The sequence below is a fragment of the Triticum aestivum genome, chromosome 2B (genome assembly GCF_018294505.1).
Source record: "Triticum aestivum cultivar Chinese Spring chromosome 2B, IWGSC CS RefSeq v2.1, whole genome shotgun sequence".
NCBI lineage: Eukaryota > Viridiplantae > Streptophyta > Magnoliopsida > Poales > Poaceae > Triticum > Triticum aestivum.
Window position 1 is genome coordinate 475,017,949 of NC_057798.1, and position 13,001 is coordinate 475,030,949.

Consider the following 13,001-nt stretch of genomic DNA (forward strand, 5'->3'; position numbering starts at 1 on the left):
AGGTTGCATGCTAAGAAAGATTGCTTTGTAAAAGCGTGTTCTTCTAGTTTCCATGAAAATAATGATGAAGATCTAAAATTTATTGATGTGTCCCCTATTAAATCCTTGTTTTGCAATATGAATCTTAATAATGATGGGAGTAGAGATGAGTCAACTTTAGTTAAAAGGTGTCCCAATAATTCGGAGTTCTTAGATCTTGATACTAAATTTGGTAAAAGTGGGATTGGAGAGGTCAAGACTTTAAATAGCATTGAACCCACTATTATGGATTTCAAGGAATTTAATTATGTTAATTTTTCATTAATAGATTGTATTTCCTTGTTGCAATTCGTGTTGAATTCTCCTCATGCTTATAGTCAAAATAAAGCTTTTACCAAACATATTGTTGATGCCTTCATGCGATCTTATGAGGAAAAACTTAATTTGGATGTTTCTATACCTAGAAAACTTTATGATGAGTGGTAACTGTCACAGCCCAGTTCAGCCCTTGCTTGACTTTGCTTGTTCATCATGCCATCATGTTTAAATTCCAAAGAAATTTGAAATGGGGATTGCTCAAACCCTAGCATTAAAGGAACTCACTAGGTTCACCTAAAATACTTTCAAGTAAGTCCAAATGGCTTTCAAAAATGTTCATGATTTTTGACAAAGGTGAAAAACCTCTACCAAAAATGATGCCAATATTTTTGGGCCATTATGGATTTTTGAATAATCCATATTGTATTTGAATTGGGGCATTTAAATACTATTAATATTTTTAAATGCTCCAACAATTCTGAAAATAGTTAAGGGCCTCTGTAATAATTCATTTAATAGACACAATTATTTGAAGGATTTATTAAAATGATTTGGGCTATAAACTAAATCAGAAACAAAACTACAGAAATAGAAAAGAGAAACAAAATAGAAAAAAAGAAGGGAGACGGCCACCTGGGCCACTTACCTGCTTACCTGCCCGGCCCAGCTCCTCCCGCTGGCCCAGCCCGCCACCGCTACCCCCCCTGTCGTCTTCTTCCCTCGCCAGAAGGACGCGGGCACGCGCCCGGCGCGCGCGGCCACGCGCCCCGGCCACCTCCTCCCTGCCTGGCTGCCTCCTCCTCCCCTGGTTCCCTCCCGCGACGCCACGCAGCCCCCTCGGACCCCTCTCACTCTTCCTCGAGGCCCCGCCCCTCTGCTCTTTCTCTCTCGCCCGAACCCGAACACAGCCGTCGCCACCGATGCCGTTCGCCGCGGCCACCATCCCCCTCTCGCCTCCCCGACGCCTCCCAGAGCTCCGCAAGTCCTCCCTCGTCCTCCTCGTCGTCTCACGCGACCAGAAGAGCCCCGGAACGCCGCCCCCGACGTTTTCACCCTCGCCGGCCGCCGAGGATCTTCTCTGTCGAATTCGGCCACTCCGGCGCGCCCCCGAGCTCGCTGACCCTCCCTGCACGATCCCCGTGAGTCCCTGCTCCGTTTCCCCCTAACCCCAAGTTCGATTTCGAGCTCTAGCCGCCCCCTCTACCGGAGCCGAGACGCTCCGCCGCACGGGCTCGTCGCCGGTGAAGCTCCGGTGACCTTTTGGTCCCACGCCTGCGTCCGTTGCACTCGTTGCGTCCCGTAGAGTAAAACTAGCGCGACCACCGTCTTGTTTGCACACCGCAGCGCCGGTCCCGCGAACACCCGAGCTCCGGCAGCCGCAAAAGAGGTCGCCGCCGGCAGCTCCGGCCACCCCAGCCTCCGCCACCACCACCGTTGGATGCGCCACTCCACCCTCTCCCCGTAGTTGCTCCCTGCGCGCCAAAAGAGCCCCTGTAGCTGGTTTCCGACGCGCACCACCGCGTCTGGCCTCGCCGGCGTCAAGCCGTCGGTGGGTCTGACCACGTTGACCACGGCGGGACCCCCCCCCCTCTCTGGGTCGATGACAGGTGGGGCCAGCCCCCCCCTGTTAATTAGTTTAATTATTTTATCTTAACTACCCCCTCTGCTGACACTGACAGGTGGGCCCCCGCTATCAGGTGATTAGCCTAAGCTAATCACCACCTAATCTAACCCCAGAGCCACTGACATGTGGGCCCTAGTGCCCTAATCCTTAATTAAACTAAATAAACCCCCCTGTTAACCTGTGACGCTGACTAATGGGACCCCCTGGTCAGGTTTGACACGGGGCAGCCCTGTTGACTTGCTGATGCAAGCATGACGCACTGCTAATGTCATAAAGTATTTTCTGGATTTAATTATATTCAGGAAATTCCAGAAAATGCCTAAAACTTCAATAAATCATAGAAAATTAACCATAACTCCAAATTAAATAATTTATATATGAAAAATTATCAAAAAAATTCAAGGAATCCATCTGTACCATTTTCATGCATGTTAGAACAACTTACAGATGCTGTTTAACACAAATCATATAAATGGCATTTGAATAATCACATATGGAGTTTGAATTTGAATTTTATATTCAAACCAACTTCATTTAATCTGTTGCTAGTTGCATTAGCCCAAAACACATTCATTTTGCCATGTCATGATCATGCATCATGTTGTGCATTGCATTGATTGTGTTCCTTTCTGTGTTGCCGGTATTTGTCCCCTCTCGATAGACGTGATACCGATGATGTGATCGTTGACACTGATGAAGACCCAATGTTATCTTCAGAAGTGCCAGGCAAGCAAAACCCCCTTGTTCATTCCGATAAAATCCCACTCTCTCGCTCCTGCTCTCTTTTTACTGCATTAGGACAACACCGAATCATCTGTTACATGCTGCGGTAGTTGAACCCCTTTATCCTCTGCATGACCTGTCATTGCCACAGTAAATAGATGAAACCCACTAGCATGAGTAGGAGTTGTTTGAGCCCTGTTGTGCCTACTCATTCATGCTTGTTTGTCATGCCTGCTATTGCTTAGAGTCGAGTCAGGTCTGATTCATCGGGGATGAATCAGAGGTGTGTGAACATGTCCTACTGTGTGTGAGCTAAGTGTGTGAACACGATTTGGTAAAGGTAGCGGTGAGAGGCCATGTAGGAGTACATGGTGGGTTGTCTCATTGTAGCCGTCCTCAGGAACTGAGTTCTGTGTTTGTGATCCATGATTCAGCTACTACCATACATTGGGCCCTGAAATATGACCCCGCTCGACTTCTTATTCACCCTTGTCCTCTGTCCAGGAGTTGCAAGTAGTTTCTGGTGTTTGTAGTATGCTGGAGGCCGTGGACAGCGCTGACCGTAGGGGTGGGCTGTGATGCGGTAGGCACGTGGCCGGGTAAACCGGGCGCCCGTTTGGTGTCACGGAACCCTGTTCACATCGTTTGGGGCTGTGAGCGAAACTCCGGCCGGATATCCTCATGGATGGAACCCGAATAGGCGATAAACCTGGACTAGAGACTTGAGTGTTTAGGTAGGTCGTGGTCTACACCCACGTCGGCTTTCGCTTGAAGTCTGCCGAGCACATGTCGTGTGCAGACGCTAAGTGGTGGAAACATGTATGAAGAAGTACACCCCTGCAGGGTTAACATCATCTATTCGAATAGCCGTGTCCGCGGAAAAGGACTTCTGGGTTACTTATATCAGTTCATAGACAAGTGAAAGTGGATACTTTAAAAAACGCAAGATAAGCGTGAGTGCTATGGATGGCGTTCTCGTAGGGAGACGGGAGCGGATCCATAGTGGTGTATTGGTATGGTGAATATGTGGACTCGTGTGCGCCACCTCAAAAGAGTCGCTTGCAGTCGTAGTTAGGATAGCCACCGAGTCAAAGCTGGCTTGCTGCAGTTAAACCCCACCATCCCTTTGTTGATAATGATGCATATGTAGATAGTTCTGATGTAAGTCTTGCTGGGTACATTTGTACTCACGTTTGCCTATTTTATGTTTTTGCAGAGAGACTTCAGTCTCACTAGTAATTCCGCGTGGTCTTCGACGTTTAGCTTGTTACCTCAGCTACGATCTTGTGCCCTCGGCAGGATCTGGTAGATAGTCAGGCTTCTCAGCCTTTTTCATTTATAGATGTCTGTACTCAGACATGATAGCTTCCGCTTGTGCTTTGATTTGTATGCTCTGAGTGTTGGGTCGTGAGACCCCTGTTTGTAATATCTCGCTCCTCGGAGCCTATTGAATAAACTACTTGAGTCGTAGAGTCATTTTGTGATGCCATGTTGTATTGCACATATCGAGCATATTGTGTGTATGTTATTGAAATGCTTGGTATGTGTGGGATCTGACCATCTAGTTGTTTATCTTTAGTAGCCTCTCTTACGGGAAATGTCTCCTAGTGTTTCCACCGAGCCATGGTAGCTTGCTAATGCTCCGGAACACTTAGGCTGGCCGGCATGTGTCCTTCTTCGTTCCTGTGTCTGTCCCTTCGGGGAAATGTCACGCGATGAATACCGGAGTCCTGTTAGCCCGCTACAGCCCGGTTCACTGGAGTCCTGCTAGCCCAGTGCTACAACCTGGTTTCACTCGCTGATGACCGACACGTTCGATGCTGGGTCATGGATGCCTGTCCCTGTAAGTCTGTGCCACTTTGGGTTTACGACTAGCCATGTCAGCCCGGGCTCCTTATCATATGGATGCTAGCGACACTGTCAAAGACGTGTGCCAAAAGGCGCAAACGGTCCCGGGCTAAGGTAAGGCGACACCCGTGGGAATACCGTGCGTGAGGCCGCAAAGTGATATGAGGTGTTACATGCTAGATCGATGTGGCATTGAGTCGGGGTCCTGACAGCGTTGGTATCAGAGCTTGACTGCCTGTAGGATTATCAAGCCAAACTGGTCGAAGTTGAGTCTAGAAATTCTTTAGTTATATAAGGGAATTGATTGTGGGATGGAACGTAAGGCTCTTTTTACTCCTTATACCTTATGCCTTCTGATCTGAGTCATCATCTTCTCTTCTACGGGGATTAAGAACTAGGCTATCTCTTCTTTCTATCAGGATCACGTGTTACTAAACCGTAGACTTATAGATTGTTGGACTTAAGCCTCGTTTCAGCTCCTAGTACTTCTGTATGTTAATTATTGATCTTGAGACCTTGATATTGTGCTTCTGAGTGGTTATGCCACCATTTTTGTGAATGTCTCAAATCTTTTCTGAGCATTTACAGCCGTTATGCTGTCCGAGTCATTCCAGGTTTCTAAATAGTCTGATGCATTTGCAAAATCCTTTCCCTCTGGTTTCGATGCTCCTTTATGCCAGCTCAATCACACTAATTGTTGAGTTGAGGTATTCTATTGCCTTGACATTTATGTTGGAGTTACTATTATGACCCTAGGTATTTAGGGAGTCACCTAGTAATCTAGCAACGTTCTGTGTTCCCAGTGTGAGATTCTGGCCTTTATTCTCGAAAGCATTCGTGATGCTACTTAGTAGTAGGTATTCTACTCCTGGGTTTGAACCCGAGATTCACTCTACCTACTTCATGTTGATAGTAATTGCTAGTGCCTTCAGGATATTAGTAACCTTTGCGATAGTCCTTGAAGTCCGTGGTATCTTCTTCTTCCAAATACCATGAACTACTTATGGCAGAAGTTCCTCGTTGAACTGAAATATCACAACAGGATTATTCTTGAGGAGTTCTCCATTCATAAATCGTGACTCTGCCAGTTCTACCTTTCTGCATGGGTTATCCGGAAGAAATATGTTGAACTTGGTTCGACATACTAATCTATGCATCCACAACTCAGAAAATTATATGTTCCTTTGAGTTGTTCTCTTTAGTTGCATTCTGACCCTCGTCTATCAATTGATAGTCAAGAGTATGCATGCATTCGTTCATCGATGTCTATTACTCTTGTGGTCCGTCAAGCCATTCTGTCCTGAATGACTTGGAGAAACAAACTCCAGTACCTCTTCCATATCCAGGATTGGGTCAAAGAAGTTGTGCTCCGCAGATCAAATTGCTAATCCAGCTTTTGGTTCTGTTCTACCTTGGAGTATTACCATCTTTATATCGGGATTGTTATAGGAATTGCACCCCATCCTATGAACTCCGGGTACAGTGATACTTCTTGCCGTCATTAGTCATTCCTCGGTCTTCGTGTTGATGCAACCGGAATACCGACAAATGAATTGTGATGTGTGAAATCAATACGCCTAGCAACCTCGTTGCTAGGTAGTTAAAGGACAATAATTTTATTCTTAGTGTGTTGGTTACTGAATCATCATTCTAAGATTGATCGTGCTACCTAGTCCATTCTCCTGGTTCACTCCTCGATCGATGAGTTAGGATTATTTCAAATTCTTGCTCTATTGATCATATCGTCTTGCCCTGAAAAGCAAGATTGTTCTCGAGCTTAGTAACATACCGGTGGCTCGTGATTCTCTGAATATCTTCTCAGAAGTATTACCAGGTTGTCACCTGACCGCTATGTTGAGCTCGTGATCAAGTTGGTTCATCCTGTAAACCACCCTTTCTCCAAGAATCCGTGTTGGATACCCCTGAGCTAGTTGGTTAAGCTAGACAACAACTTGGAGAGTTGGGAGATAAAAGCTTGCCTGACTTAGTTCGTTCCAAAGGGATATTCTTGTGTAGTGTGTGTTGAAGAAGGATGATATCTTCATCGATTGGTCCCTGTGATCAGTTGCTGGATCTATTGTCTTATCAATCCTTTGATTTGAGTGTGGGCTATCGTCAAATCAAATCAGAATCAACGATATTCGTAATGTTGTCTTACTCGTGGTTGATTCCTCGAGCATACACCATTATATCTTTGGTCTGACCAATGCTATCACCGTGTTCACTTAACTATGGAATTCCTTTTAAAAGGAAACCTAGATGAATTGTTGTTGAGCCCATTAACAACATCCTTATCTCCTCCATAATTTTGTTGAACATCAAGCTAGTGTTGGAAACTTTTGAAAGCATTTGTTCATGCTAGCTCATGAAGCATATGTTTGGATGAAGGTAGTGACTTCCTTTAATTCATGTGCATCTGATGCAAGTTTCCGCCGTGGATTCGAGAAAGTCAATGTTGTTTTCTTGGAATCATTCCAAATCAGTCATGCACACGTGCGAAGAATTCTGTGGTTCGAAGACTTGCAACCTTCAATCTATATGTGTCCCTAGCACACCAAGCCACTGATTGAATTGTTCAAGGAGAAGAAGTTCCTTCTTAAGAGTATACCTTATGCAAGGACTTCGATATCCTCGATGATGGTTCCCCTCCTGAATTCGGTAGTGTTTTATTATAAGACTACTTTGTGGTCATGCTTGTCTTGGACAACATGTTCACATGTTTGTAGCAGAACCAACTCATGTTTTGGAGCTTGCTATCGTAGTTCGTCTCCCGAGAATCTCGCAACGTCATCTCGTCGATTTGTGTTGCAAACTTCCGTTTTTCTTCCTAGACTCGATGAGTCTGGAATATCCTGACACCAACCAGATCTGAATCTTAGGCAGATATGATGGGTTGGAACATTTCCCAAGAACTATAATATTGGTCTCTCGATAACCGGTAAGGTGGATGTCGTGGCCAACACACCCATCCGGTAGACCTATTATTATAGTATCTTATTTGATGGAATTGGCCACCTCCCCATAGGGATTTCATAGGATTTACTCCCTAGTTGCCCCTATGGATCTTTGTGTTCCCGAAGTCCGACCTTTACTTGATGTTCTAGATACCAAACCATTTCAATGAATGGGATACACTAGCACATCAAGGAGAACATTAGAAGCGGAGTGCTAAATGTCTCTCGGTCGATCATCCAGATTCTATCTCCTTGGCCCCGTCAAGGGTGAAATCTGAGATGATGTTATCTTCCTTTGCATCTGCATCATCCATCATCATTCATCATGGTAGCAAGTTGTGTTGCCAGGACCCTTGACACGGATGTTGGTAAAACCTTGATGAATGTGGAAATGCTCAAGTTCTTGAGAGCACGCACAAGCGCTACGTGTTATCATCGGCTCTAATTGGGATGCTCTCAGTTCCCTCGGCAATGCTATGACCTTCTCAAACAGTGAATTCACTCTCTATTGTTGGGTTCTTCCCCAGTTACCAGAATCATTCCCAGCATTTGCATTTTGTTCCCAGCTTGCACCGCCAATGTGCCATTCTACCATGGGTCTCTTCCATTTCCGGTGATAAGCAAATTCATCCATTACGTTGTCTTCAACAAGGTAATCCACATCATCCAAGTCTGGATATGCCATTCTACCGACCCCCTCCAAACGATCGCTCGAAAATTGCCTTAGGCTGGTTCAAAGAGTTTCAATGATCTTTGAATCAAAGGTAATTCTTTTTGCCACTTAAGGGGATATTTCTATGAGTCACCTTCCCTAAGGTGCATCATTATGGTGTCATGACAACTCAACTCCTCGCTACGTTGACAATCGTTTACCACCTTCCTAGGTGTGGAATTGTTGTCTACCTAGTGAACCTTCGTCATCCGTTTCTTTCCACCCCTCTTGATGTGTATCTCGTGTCTCAACCCGAGAGATGGTTCTATGTCTCATTCCGTGAGTTGTTCGACCTTCAAGAAGACCGATCCTCCTAGAGTTTTCCTTTCCTCTTCTTGTCATGATTAGCTGGAGTTCTCAGAGCAAGACGACAAGACAAAGATGGTGTTCAAATCAACGTTCATTTGAAGTGCAACCTGGATCGTGAAGATTGTGCTAGTTTGCGTTCCCCTTTCACCTTACCCTACGCTTGAATCTCGAGACGAGATTCTTGTTTAGTGGGGGTGAGTTGTCACAGCCCAGTTCAGCCCTTGCTTGACTTTGCTTGTTCATCATGCCATCATGTTTAAATTCCAAAGAAATTTGAAATGGGGATTGCTCAAACCCTAGCATTAAAGGAACTCACTAGGTTCACCTAAAATACTTTCAAGTAAGTCCAAATGGCTTTCAAAAATGTTCATGATTTTTGACAAAGGTGAAAAACCTCTACCAAAAATGATGCCAATATTTTTGGGCCATTATGGATTTTTGAATAATCCATATTGTACTTGAATTGGGGCATTTAAATACTATTAATATTTTTAAATGCTCCAACAATTCTGAAAATAGTTAAGGGCCTCTGTAATAATTCATTTAATGGCCACAATTATTTGCAGGATTTATTAAAATGATTTGGGCTATAAACTAAATCAGAAACAAAACTACAGAAATAGAAAAGAGAAACAAAATAGAAAAAAAGAAGGGAGACGGCCACCTGGGCCACTTACCTGCTTACCTGCCCGGCCCAGCTCCTCCCGCTGGCCCAGCCCGCCACCGCTACCCCCCCTGTCGTCTTCTTCCCTCGCCAGAAGGACGCGGGCACGCGCCCGGCGCGCGCGGCCACGCGCCCCGGCCACCTCCTCCCTGCCTGGCTGCCTCCTCCTCCCCTGGTTCCCTCCCGCGACGCCACGCAGCCCCCTCGGACCCCTCTCACTCTTCCTCGAGGCCCCGCCCCTCTGCTCTTTCTCTCTCGCCCGAACCCGAACACAGCCGTCGCCACCGACGCCGTTCGCCGCGGCCACCATCCCCCTCTCGCCTCCCCGACGCCTCCCAGAGCTCCGCAAGTCCTCCCTCGTCCTCCTCGTCGTCTCACGCGACCAGAAGAGCCCCGGAACGCCGCCCCCGACGTTTTCCCCCTCGCCGGCCGCCGAGGATCTTCTCCGTCGAATTCGGCCACTCCGGCGCGCCCCCGAGCTCGCTGACCCTCCCTGCACGATCCCCGTGAGTCCCTGCTCCGTTTCCCCCTAACCCCAAGTTCGATTTCGAGCTCTAGCCGCCCCCTCTACCGGAGCCGAGACGCTCCGCCGCACGGGCTCGTCGCCGGTGAAGCTCCGGTGACCTTTTGGTCCCACGCCTGCGTCCGTTGCACTCGTTGCGTCCCGTAGAGTAAAACTAGCGCGACCACCGTCTTGTTTGCACACCGCAGCGCCGGTCCCGCGAACACCCGAGCTCCGGCAGCCGCAAAAGAGGTCGCCGCCGGCAGCTCCGGCCACCCCAGCCTCCGCCACCACCACCGTTGGATGCGCCACTCCACCCTCTCCCCGTAGTTGCTCCCTGCGCGCCAAAAGAGCCCCTGTAGCTGGTTTCCGACGCGCACCACCGCGTCTGGCCTCGCCGGCGTCAAGCCGCCGGTGGGTCTGACCACGTTGACCACGGCGGGACCCCCCCCCCTCTCTGGGTCGATGACAGGTGGGGCCAGCCCCCCCCTGTTAATTAGTTTAATTATTTTATCTTAACTACCCCCTCTGCTGACACTGACAGGTGGGCCCCCGCTATCAGGTGATTAGCCTAAGCTAATCACCACCTAATCTAACCCCAGAGCCACTGACATGTGGGCCCTAGTGCCCTAATCCTTAATTAAACTAAAATAAACCCCCCTGTTAACCTGTGACGCTGACTAATGGGACCCCCTGGTCAGGTTTGACCCGGGGCAGCCCTGTTGACTTGCTGATGCAAGCATGACGCACTGCTGATGTCATAAAGTATTTTCTGGATTTAATTATATTCAGGAAATTCCAGAAAATGCCTAAAACTTCAATAAATCATAGAAAATTAACCGTAACTCCAAATTAAATAATTTATATATGAAAAATTATCAGAAAAATTCAAGGAATCCATCTGTACCATTTTCATGCATGTTAGAACAACTTATAGATGCTGTTTAGCACAAATCATATAAATGGCATTTGAATAATCACATATGGAGTTTGAATTTGAATTTTATATTCAAACCAACTTCATTTAACCTGTTGCTAGTTGCATTAGCCCAAAACACATTCATTTTGCCATGTCATGATCATGCATCATGTTGTGCATTGCATTGATTGTGTTCCTTTCTGTGTTGCCGGTATTTGTCCCCTCTCGATAGACGTGATACCGATGATGTGATCGTTGACACTGATGAAGACCCAATGTTATCTTCAGAAGTGCCAGGCAAGCAAAACCCCCTTGTTCATTCCGATACAATCCTACTCTCTCGCTCCTGCTCTCTTTTAATGCATTAGGACAACACCGATTCATCTGTTACTTGCTGCGGTAGCTGAACCCCTTTATCCTCTGCATGACCTGTCATTGCCACAGTAAATAGATGAAACCCACTAGCATGAGTAGGAGTTGTTTGAGCCCTGTTGTGCCTACTCATTCATGCTTGTTTGTCATGCCTGCTACTGCTTAGAGTTGAGTCAGGTCTGATTCATCGGGGATGAATCAGAGGCGTGTGAACATGTCCTACTGTGTGTGAGCTAAGTGTGTGAACACGATTTGGTAAAGGTAGCGGTGAGAGGCCATGTAGGAGTACATGGTGGGTTGTCTCATTGTAGCCGTCCTCAGGAACTGAGTTCTGTGTTTGTGATCCATGATTCAGCTACTACCATACATTGGGCCCTGAAATATGACCCCGCTCGACTTCTTATTCACCCTTGTCCTCTGTCCAGGAGTTGCAAGTAGTTTCTGGTGTTTGTAGTATGCTGGAGGCCGTGGACAGCGCTGACCGTAGGGGTGGGCTGTGATGCGGTAGGCACGTGGCCGGGTAACCGGGCGCCCGTTTGGTGTCACGGAACCCTGTTCACATCGTTTGGGGCTGTGAGCGAAACTCCGGCCGGATCTCCTCATGGATGGAACCCGAATAGGCGATAAACCTGGACTAGAGACTTGAGTGTTTAGGTAGGTCGTGGTCTACACCCACGTCGGCTTTCGCTTGAAGTCTGCCGAGCACATGTCGTGTGCAGACGCTAAGTGGTGGAAACATGTATGAAGAAGTACACCCCTGCAGGGTTAACATCATCTATTCGAATAGCCGTGTCCGCGGAAAAGGACTTCTGGGTTGCTTATATCAGTTCATAGACAAGTGAAAGTGGATACTCTAAAATACGCAAGATAAGCGTGAGTGCTATGGATGGCGTTCTCGTAGGGAGACGGGAGCGGATCCATAGTGGTGTATTGATATGGTGAATATGTGGACTCGTGTGCGCCACCTCAAAAGAGTCGCTTGCAGTCGTAGTTTAGGATAGCCACCGAGTCAAAGCTGGCTTGCTGCAGTTAAACCCCACCATCCCTTTGTTGATAATGATGCATATGTAGATAGTTCTGATGTAAGTCTTGCTGGGTACATTTGTACTCACGTTTGCCTATTTTATGTTTTTGCAGAGAGACTTCAGTCTCACTAGTAGTTTCCGCGTGGACTTCGACGTTTAGCTTGATACCTCAGCTACGATCTTGTGCCCTCGGCAGGATCTGATAGATAGTCAGGCTTCTCAGCCTTTTTCATTTATAGATGTCTGTACTCAGACATGATAGCTTCCGCTTGTGCTTTGACTTGTATGCTCTGAGTGTTGGGTCATGAGACCCATGTTTGTAATATCTCGCTCCTCGGAGCCTATTGAATAAACTACTTGAGTCGTAGAGTCATTTTGTGATGCCATGTTGTATTGCACATATCGAGCATATTGTGTGTATGTTATTGAAATGCTTGGTATGTGTGGGATCTGACCATCTAGTTGTTTATCTTTAGTAGCCTCTCTTACCGGGAAATGTCTCCTAGTGTTTCCACTGAGCCATGGTAGCTTGCTACTGCTCCGGAACACTTAGGCTGGCCGGCATGTGTCCTTCTTCGTTCCTGTGTCTGTCCCTTCGGGGAAATGTCACGCGATGAATACCGGAGTCCTGTTAGCCCGCTACAGCCCGGTTCACCGGAGTCCTGCTAGCCCAGTGCTACAGCCTGGTTTCACTCGCTGATGACCGACACGTTCGATGCTGGGTCATGGATGCCTGTCCCTGTAAGTCTGTGCCACTTTGGGTTTACGACTAGCCATGTCAGCCCGGGCTCCTTATCATATGGATGCTAGCGACACTGTCATATACGTGTGCCAAAAGGCGCAAACGGTCCCGGGCTAAGGTAAGGCGACACCCGTGGGAATACCGTGCGTGAGGCCGCAAAGTGATATGAGGTGTTACATGCTAGATCGATGTGGCATTGAGTCGGGGTCCTGACAGTAACCTACTATAAATATTAAAATTAAAGATCATGAGTGCTATGATTTACGTGATTTGGGTGCTAGTGTTTCCACGATTCCGAAAACTTTATGTG